This window comes from Oratosquilla oratoria, chromosome 25 (assembly GCF_046742065.1).
Source record: "Oratosquilla oratoria isolate Oo_2021 chromosome 25, ASM4674206v1, whole genome shotgun sequence".
Lineage (NCBI taxonomy): Eukaryota > Metazoa > Arthropoda > Malacostraca > Stomatopoda > Squillidae > Oratosquilla > Oratosquilla oratoria.
The window spans coordinates 42637568-42647567 of NC_134801.1; the positions used below are offsets into that span (position 1 = coordinate 42637568).

At 41.5% G+C, this 10000-nt stretch overlaps 1 protein-coding gene and 1 long non-coding RNA gene across 6 annotated transcripts in view; both read left to right on the plus strand.

Annotated features, from left to right (window-relative positions):
• Kdm3 (Lysine demethylase 3) overlaps window positions 1-10000 on the plus strand; it is a 1114672-nt gene that overhangs the window by 783279 nt on the left and 321393 nt on the right. The window lies entirely within an intron of this gene.
• Window positions 154-10000, plus strand: part of LOC143038925 (uncharacterized) — an 81106-nt gene continuing 71259 nt past the window's right edge. The window contains exon 1 of the long non-coding RNA XR_012967619.1: window positions 154-296. This is a non-coding gene — a long non-coding RNA (uncharacterized LOC143038925). The remainder of the gene's footprint in view (window positions 297-10000) is intronic.

Consider the following 10000-nt stretch of genomic DNA (forward strand, 5'->3'; position numbering starts at 1 on the left):
CTACGCAATATGAAAGTAAAGATAAGATATCTGTTTTATCTTATCAAAGGAAAAGAAGAAAAAAATATATAAATAATATCATTTCTAGGAATGTTTTTCCGAGCGTTCAAACTCAACCTGGTCCGACCAGTGGAGCATGCAGACGTGCGAAATTCTTCGCAATGTGCGTGCGTGCGTGCGTGCGTGCGTGGGTGCGTTGCATGCATGCATGCGTGCGTGATGGTGAGCAATAGCGAGGCGGACCATCATCATCATCATCATCCACGTCATCATCATTATCATCATTTCCTGGAATCGTAAGTCATGGAAGGTCTCTCGCGTCGTTGTCGGTCGGTTGCTGTGTCGTGCTGTAGTGCTCTTGGGTGGTATGGCCCCTCTCTGTGTGTGTGTGTGTGTGTGTGTGTGTGTGTGTGTGTGTGTGTTTACAACTCTCTTGCTCTCTCTCTTTCTCTCTCCCTTTCACAATACCTTTCTCTCAATTTGTGCGCGTGTGTGTAATGTGTATATCTACTCGCTTACAAATCAGTTTCATAAGGGGGATTTCGTCAGTCTGTATGGCGTTTATTATCATTATTATTATCAATACTATTCATCATTATTGTTATCAGTATTACTATTATTATCATTATTATTGTTATTACTATTATTATTATTATTATTATTATTATTATTATTATTATTATTATTATTATTATTTTCCTTAATCATCATTATCTTCATCATCAATCTGACCTTGAACTCCAGAATACTTTCCTGCTACATTTGTTTTATATGGGATCACACAGACTTTCTGTAAATGCCTTTGTCCTTGTGTGTGTGTGTGTGTGTGTGTGTGTGTGTGTGTGTGTGTGTGTGTGTGTGTGTGTGTGTGTGTAAAATTGGGCGATATGTGAATTTATGTGTGGACGTTTTTGTGTGTTCGTTTTATTCTTTTACAATGTATCTTTATGAATTATACTTCATTTATTGACGTCGTGCTTGCACACAAACACATTTTTTATCAGCTTATATAATGTTTTCTAGCAATCCACAAAGGTGAGAGATTGTCTAGAAAGAACGGAATTACTGGTAAACTACAGTCCGTGACAACCAATCTTGGAGTCCATTTAACTTTAGTGTCGCGTAACATTGTTTTCTGACATTCTTAGTAATTTATTTTACAGCTTTATTTTTTTATTTTTTATTTTTTTTCACGTTCAATATAACAGAAGTCTTGTTTGTGGAAGTGCTCCGTACAGAATAATCACAACACCTCTCTCCTTTCATTCTACCTTCGTTGATAGACTTTGATGATTTCAGTCTTCGTATGATTATCTGCAGATTTGGAACAAATTCCATCATCTTTGTGTGGATATTCTTTCTAGTGTATTATCTATTTATTGATGCTGAGGGTTTTACACCACAGCGTATTTTGAAATTGGTGTGAGGAATTCGATTACCAATATTTCTCTAAGTCTTCATCAGAATTGCTAGATGTACGGGTAAATCGATTGTATGTTGGTTGCTCGATAGATGAACTGGAATCTGTTACCGGCTCATGAACGTCGCTGACGCTAATAGAGATCCCTGCGGTACTCCGCTTGTCACCTCAGGCTTTCTCTCTCTCTCTCTCTCTCTCACTCATTCTTTATTGTCGACGGCTTTTGTGAACATATATATATATGTGTGTGTGCGCGGGTGTATACACGTGTGCGCTTGTGCATGCACCTGGACTTAATGATGTGCATGTAATATGTGCGTGCAATCCGCAATTTATTAATGCATGCGCTTGCTTTCATGAGAATAAGAAATGATACGGAGACGCTGTGTGTGCGTGGCTATACACATAAAGGAGATGTGTGTGTGTCCACGCACATAATCATCACTTCCTCGTGGACCCTTTCAATACAGTGACCTACTACATCGATTTTGTCCTGGTTGAGGGGGCACACTGTTTAGTGCAGGGCGGGCGGGCGGACCCCACCTTGGAGGTGATTCTAGGCGATCGGAACCCTTTTGTAGGCTTGAATCCTCACCCCACGGCCCTAGAGATAAAAGGAATCGTTTGTTTTTATTTAGAGGCTTCCGTGTTGAAGGAGTTAAATTTCGTCATTATTTGTGTGTCCACGTACAGAACAGAAACACTCGGGGAACTGTAGTCAGATTGGAAACTGATAGAGCATTCGTGTGTATAAGTATATAAAGCACATTTCCTTGTATTCACCATGGTCTTGGATCACGCGTTGGACTCGTGATCGACAGCTACTACCCTTACGGATGAGAGCTCAGAGCCCATGTATGACCGATCTATGGGTAATACTGTGACCTGACACACACACCCAACTCCCCGCCCACGAGAGTTAGAGTAACGTCTCGCAACGCAGTGATACTGAAATTATTTCAGCCCTGGCGGAATTCGAACTCGGACCGTTGGGTTACCAGTTGCGAACGGTACCACTGCGCCGTCGAGCCGTATGCATGGGTGGGTGTATACATTCCTAATGCAAGCCGTCAACACCACGAGTCGCATAGCGTCACCTTTGCCCTATATGTTCGGATACCCAAGGAAAGTGGCAATCACTTGTCGTTGGGGATCGACCCCGGGTCCTCAGGAGTACGAGGCGAGCACGAAGCCCAATGTGGTATGATAGGATACACCACAGCTTTGGAGAATATTGTTTTTTATTTATTTATCTATTAATTTATTTTTATAATTTTTGTTTATTTGTTTATCTATTTTCATTCTTTTTATTTATGTATTTTATTATTTTCATTATTTGATTTATTAATTCATTAATTAATTATCTTTTTATTTGTTTAGATATTTATTTCATTTATTTATTTATTAGGGGGATTGGTAACACTAATTCAAATCTTTGTTTTTCGAAGTAATAGGACTTCTTTGCAATGATGCTCAAAGGCAGATGATCATAATAGTAATAATAATGAGGATGATTGCAGTAGTATTTGTAGTATCAGTAGTAATGCTAAGTAGTAATGAATAATATTATTAGTAATAATAATTATAATGATAAAAATAAGATAATGTTAAGGGCAGTAATAACGAAAAAGCAACAAATCGGACATCACCAGGCTTGCCAACCAAACGGGACATGGAAAGAACTTGATCCTTTCCTCGACTTTTTTTTTTATGTCGGAGTTGGTTACGCGCCCACTTTAATGCTTGATGGACTTCGTGTAGGATTGTGTGCGCCTTTGTAGAGTCGCTCTAAAGTGTTCCTCGCTCTCCGAGAGAGAGAGAAAGAGAGAGAGAGAGAGAGAGAGAAAGAGATCAAGTATTTTATCACAAAGTCAACAAAAGTATCGTCCTCCATTTCACCCGTTTTTTCAACTTGTCTATTGTTTTTTAATCGTTATTACAAACTTTTTTATACTAATTTTGAAATATATCCCAATGCAGAAAAAACCGTCCGTACCTGATGATACTCTTCCTTACGTCATGCCTGCCGTCAGGTGATTTTATTCACGTATGTGGTGATCCCTTCTTCTTCTTCCTCTCCCCTTCTTTTTCTTCTTCTTCTTCCTCTTCTTCCTCTCCCCTTCTTTTTCTTCTTCTTCTCTTTCTTCTTCGTTTTCTTCTTCTTCTTCTTCGTCTTCGTCTTCGTCTTCTGCTTTTGTTGTTACTGATTCTTGTATTTCCTCTTCTTTTCCTATTTCGTCTTCGTCTTCTTCGACCTCTTCTCCTTCTTCTTCTTCTTCCCCCTTGAATTGAAATGGATACCCATCTTTCGTTCTTTCTTTCCTTAATATAATGTTTATCTTCCTTCCTTCCTTCCTTCCTTTCCTCCCTCCTCCTTTCCTTGCTTCTTTCTTTCCTTCTTTCTTTCAAGGGTAGCCAAATTTAATACAGTATTTTCTTCGTTTTTTTCCTTCTCCTTTTTTTATTTTCTTTTTCTCTGTTCCTCCCATCGCGTCTGTCCTTAATCTCCAACGAAAATGGAATATTCTTTTCGTATAGGAGAACCAATTTTAAATCATTTTATTCAGCCCAAGTGGCATCCTTGACGTAAATCTATAATGATTGTTCAATTGGATTTATACTTGGGGAGATTGTGTGTGTGTGTGTGTGCGCGCGCGCGCATGTGTGTGTGTGTGTGTGTGCGCGCGCGTGTGATTGAATTTTTCATACAAACTTTCCCAAAGGTTCTTGGAAAGACTGAATGGCTGGCGAGAGAGAATTTTACTTATTTTATTCTATTTCGTTTCATATTTTTTCTTTCAGTTTAGTTTTAAAGGTAGGAGGTCAACCAACCTTCAGAGTTGAGCGCTGGGGTGTATTTGGTTCATGGCCTGGAAATATCAACGTTATTATTATCGTCATTATTATAGTTCTTGTTGGCATTATTGAAATTATTTTCTTGGCATTTTTATTGTAATTATTATTCTTTTTAATGTGATTATACCATATGATTATTATTATCATCATTATTATTATTATTATTATTATTATTATTATTATTATTATTATTATTATTGTTATTATTATTATTATTATTATTACTATTATAATCATTATTATTCCTTTTCATTAGGCTGCTCTCCTCTTTCTCCCCTTCCTCTTCTTCCTTTGCTTCCTGCTTCGCTTCCTCCTCTTCATTTTCATCCTTACTCTTCATCCTCCTCGCCCTCTTATTCCTCATCCACCTCTTACTCCTCCTCTTCTTCCTCCTCCTCTTCACTCTCCAACTCTTAACAACCGGTGACCTATGCAAACAGGCCATACACACGCAACGTGTCTTTTCTGCGGGGAATGTGAGTGAGGCAGAGGACCGTTGGCGACTCCATTTGGGTTACGGGTTCAGGGCGGAAGAAATTCGAGGCCTGGGGGAGGGAGTGACCCTGTTTTTACCACCACGTGTCCCTACCCCCCTTTCTCTCCCCCCTTCATCTTCCCCCTATTCCCCGTCCACCTATGCCCCCACCCTTTGTCACTGTTCCTTCTTTATCTTTGCCATCCACTCCTTCAAGAGCTGCTGAAGTGGCAGGCTAATGGCTGAAAGGAAGGTTGGTGTGGATTGTACGTGATATGACTGAACTGGACTAAGGGGGATTTTTTTTTTTTTTTTTTTTTATCCCTTCCCAGGTCAAGAGGTTGGTAAGCCTGATTGGATGTAAACAAGAGGCAATCCTATATTTGATTTGATTGGTTCCTTCCGGTGCGTAGGCTTTTTTTTTTTTTTTTATATAAAATCCTTTTGTTGTTTATATATGGGTTGTTATTAATTCATAATGTATATCTTTTATCATAGATGTTGAGAGAAAAAATAGTCTTTACCAGGTAGGGAAGAAGTTTTTCTCTAAAGTATATTGACGTAAGTTTGTAAAACCTGTCAACACTTTTATCAAATACTTTTATGAATCGACATGACGTCATGTCGAAGGAGGACCAGGACAGGACGACATGACGTCACTAATAAGCCCCGCCTCCATGCACGTGAACAGACTTAGTACAACATAGACTGCAATGCATAAGAAGAATCGAGAGCCATGAGTAGAGTCAGGGAAGAAGAGGAGAAGGAGAAGAGGAAGAAGAAGAGGAAGAGAAGGACGAGTATGTAAAAGTTGGGACAAAGTTTGCATTCTTCATCTAGGCTTCTTTGATGAGGCTATCATAACAGAGGATAAAATTCGCGCAGGCTAATGGGATCAAACCCCGTCGGTTACCACAAGAGGAACTCTTTTGGGAATGAAGTTCGTTTATTTAAACTTGACGGAGACTTGAATGACAACTAAGATTGCCGTCCGTGGGAGTGAGAATCAAGCCGAAATAAGATCAAATAATAGTAATAATAATACCAATAATATTAATAGAGATAATAGTGATAATAATAATAATGATGATAGTAGTAGTAATAAAAATTATAATGATATTGATAATAATGACAATAATAATAACAATAATAATGATTATGAAAAAGTAAAAGGTAAAAAACAAGAAGCAAACAAAGCCGAAATTCACGTAGAAATCAAATGAATAAATAAATAGGTAGATGAATATGATAATGATTAAATAAACAAACAAATAGAAGAAAATGTGAGTTTGGGAGAGTGACACTAATCAGAACGGCTGCACTTAAGGCAAAGGTGACGGTAGCAATTAACCTTTATATTATTTTCAATACAATCAATTTGCATCAATATTAAAAGCTCCTGATAGTGTATCACAGATTAACTTTAACATTGACTGTGAAAAGCGTCTCTCTTTTCGAATAAAATCACCTGGCGGCACGTAGACTAATTGCCAAACGAAGAAAAGAGTTAAAGAAGTCGGGAGGAAAAGGGGAAAAGGGACATATGGTCGTCAAGCAAGTCACGAATGTCCCGCTGTCAAGGGGGGGAAGGCCTTGGATATGCCATCGCCGTGACGTCACGGCGTCGCCATAGCAACCGTGAGTGGCCTCTTCGCCGTCCCTCGCTCGTATACAGACGCAGTTCCGCAAGAGATGAGCTTCGTTAGGTTCTTGTGAGGTTGCCAACTCACACATGTACACATACTGTACATGCATACATATACATACAGTACATATGTACATGGATAGTAAGAGACAGGACTCTACGAGCTTTGCTCCTCTCCTGTATGCTACAGTTACAGGTAAACACGCACACACACACACACACACACATACACACACACACACACAAACAAACAAACACACACACATATATATATATATGTGTGTGTGTGTGTGTGTGTGTGTGTGTGTGTGTGTGTGTGTGTGTGTGTGTGTGTGTGTGTGTGTGTGTCGTGAATCACTATTGTGCAGTGACATCATAACAGTGTTAATTCTATGGGCCCATTTCGACCCTGGTCTGAAGGAAGTTACACCCAATCTCCTCACTGCGTTGATAGTACCCTCATGCTCACATTAAAATGATTTCGTATGTTGGTCCTCTGGTCCTCGGTGGCAGTCAGTTCGTGAGGGGAGAGAGGGAGAGAGAGAGAATGTAGAATGTGTAGAGAGAGCTGGCTATTTTGTTTACAGTTGCAAATTTTTAATTAATTCTTTAAACTATTATTCTTTTACGCGAGACTTTGCTATAGACCGAAAGGGCCGTATATTATGGAGAACTATTTCCCTCCTGGATGAGAGCTCAGAGCTCGTAAGTGGCCCTATCTATGGGTAATGCTGTCATCACACACACACACGTGCACACACACACACACACACACACACACACACACAAGTGATAGGACGTTCCTTTAGTGTATCATTTGGCACCGGATGAAAGGGGAAGGGAAAGGAAGGATATCTGGCACTGCTGGGCAACAGAGAAGCACTTGTCTGCCCTACCAGGATCCCTGTCCTCCTCCTCCTCCTCCTCCTCCTCCTCCTCCTCCTGTCCCTATTACTCCTTCTCCTTTTCCTCCTCCTTCTCTTTCTCCTTCTTCTTTTCCTCCACCTCTTCTTCCTCCTCTTTCTCCTTCCTCTTCCTCCTTCCCATTCTCCTCCTCCTCCTCCTCCACCTCTTCCTCAACCTCCTCCTTCTCTTCCTCCTCTTCCTCTTCAGTAACCAACCATATCGTCTCCAGGTTCTCCAGTTCCCCTTCTGTGAGTCTATGTCCCCCCTTCCCCTCTTCCTCCCCCCTCCCCCTCCCCCTCCTCGCTTTATCTACTCCGCTTCCAATTCTTCCTTTGTCCGCCCAACTATTGCCCCTCCTACTCCTACTCCTCCTCCTCTTCCTCCTCCTCCTCCTCCTCCTCCTCTTCCTCCTCCTGCTTCCTCCTCTTCCTCCGCCTCTTTCTCCTTCTCCTTGCCCTCTTCCTTTTACTAATTTTCCTCTTCCTTCTTCTTCTCCTCCTCCTCCTCCCCCTCCTCCTCCTCCTCTTTTTTCTTTTCTTTCTTCTCTTTCTTCTCCTTCTCTTTCTCCTCCTTTCCTCCCCTTTTCCTTCTCCTTCTTCTCCTTCTCCTTCTTCTCCTTCTCCTTCTTCTCCTTCTCCTTCTTCCCCTTTTTCTTTTTCTCCTTTTCCTTCTCTTCCTATCTTCCCCTATTTCCTCCTCCTCCATCCTCTTCCTTCTCCTCCTTCTCTTTCTTCCCCTTCTTCTTTTTCTCATTTTCCTTCTCCTTTCTTCCCCTATTTCTACTCCTCCTCCTCTTCCTCCTCTTCTTCCTCCCCTCCTCCTCTTCCTCCTCCTCTTCCTCCTCCTCTTTTTCTTCCTCCTTCACTCCTTGTTCCTACTGTTCTTCCGTTCTTTCTTCCATCTCCTTCCTCAAGTCTTCCTCCTCTTCTCACCTTCTCCCACCCCTTCCTTGAGCTCCAATGACTTACCAACCTTACAGTCTTCTTTCCCTACGCTATTCATCTTTCTCCATTTAAACTCTGTCCTTGCCTCTCTATGTTTCCCTCCTCCTCCCCTTTCCCCCCTTCCCCCTTTCTCTTTTTATCTTGCCTCCCTCCCATTCTCCCTCTCTCCCCCTCCCACAGCCCCCCCCCTCCCACGATCTATTGTCTCTCTGAATATATTAGTGTGTTTGCGAGCACGTTTGTTGACTCGACTGTTCCCGTGTGTTTACCTGAAATTTCGCTTCAGCTCCGTGTGGCACCCGCCCGTCTCTTCGAGTGACTCGGGCAGCCGAGTGCCACCTTTGGGGCACTCTGTTCGATGCTGAAGGGATCTGATGACCAAACTCGATCAGCCACGATCGTACAGGGTGCTGCTATTTTCAGTTCTTATTCAGGTTGACGGAAGACTTGATTAGATCAATCCCGTGGAACCCGTAAGAGAAACTCATGTGTTCACTCTGCTTGGGTTAACGTCATCACGGCCCGGCTGGTGGTATGTAGTTGGATGCTTACTGGTCCTGTGTACCGGGGCTTATTACCGGTATCGTGTGCATAAGAACATAAGGATGAAGGAGACTGTAAGAGACCATAAGGCCTACACTTGCCAGTTCCATGTCTCTTACCACCTGTCATCCCCATCCATAAAGTTGTCTAACCGTTTCTTAAAAGAACTGATAGTTTCAGCGCTCACTACATGGTTACTAAGTCTATTCCATTCGTTGACAACCCTATTAGTAAACCAATTCTTTCCTATTTCCTTTTTAAATCTAAATTTGCCCAATTTAATGGAAGGTTAAAGACAAAATAGATACCACAAAAACTGATGAATAAATAAATGAACAAAGAAAAATAAAAATGAATAGATTTAAGACGAAATAAAAAACAAATAGAATGAAATTAAATAAAATAGATTGCTATCCTGTCTTATCGGGACTGGAGTGGCCATGGCCGGATAGCTTGATAACATTTAGTGTAATGAATAGACCAAAGACTATAGATAAGCTATATGCCTTCTTCTGCCGGGTCACTTGAAGAATTGTCTCCCCCAAAACGCCCACATGAAGAATCGTCACCCCATGAGATCCCACCTGAAGAATTGTCACCCTAGTACGCCGAATATTAACAGTGGAATAAAGATTAGGTTAGGTTGAATGAGGGTTATCCTTACGGTCATCAACTTATACAAACGAAGAATCGTAAACCCAGGATGGCCCACATGAAGAATTGTCACCCTAAGATAGCCCACATGAAGAATTGTCATCCTGTCGAAGTCTCGAGTGACGATTCTTCATGTGATCCCTTCTGCCTAAGGGGGGATGTATCACAGAGATGAATAAAATAGCTTGGCGGCAACTTGAGTCCAAGGAAAAGTACCACCCAGTACGAAAGGAGCAATAGGTTCCTCCCCCTCCCCCCTACCCCCACCCACGCCCCGTGGTTTCTATCTCAGGTAATCCACTTTTTTTAGTTTTTGTACTGGCTTGACCGGGACCTGATTTTGTCACTAGTTCGAATCCCCGTTGGAGGAAGAGCAGGAGGAGGAAGAGAAAGAGAGGAGGAGAAATGAGAAATGTGCGGGAATGGAAGGACAGAGGGGGAAAGGTTGATTTTCATAGAGATAGAAGAATGTTTGGATTAATGGATGGCCAAGTTCGATGAGGAGTAGAAGAAAAGGGAATAGGGAGGGAAGAAGGGAGTGAGCTCGAGAGGAGGAG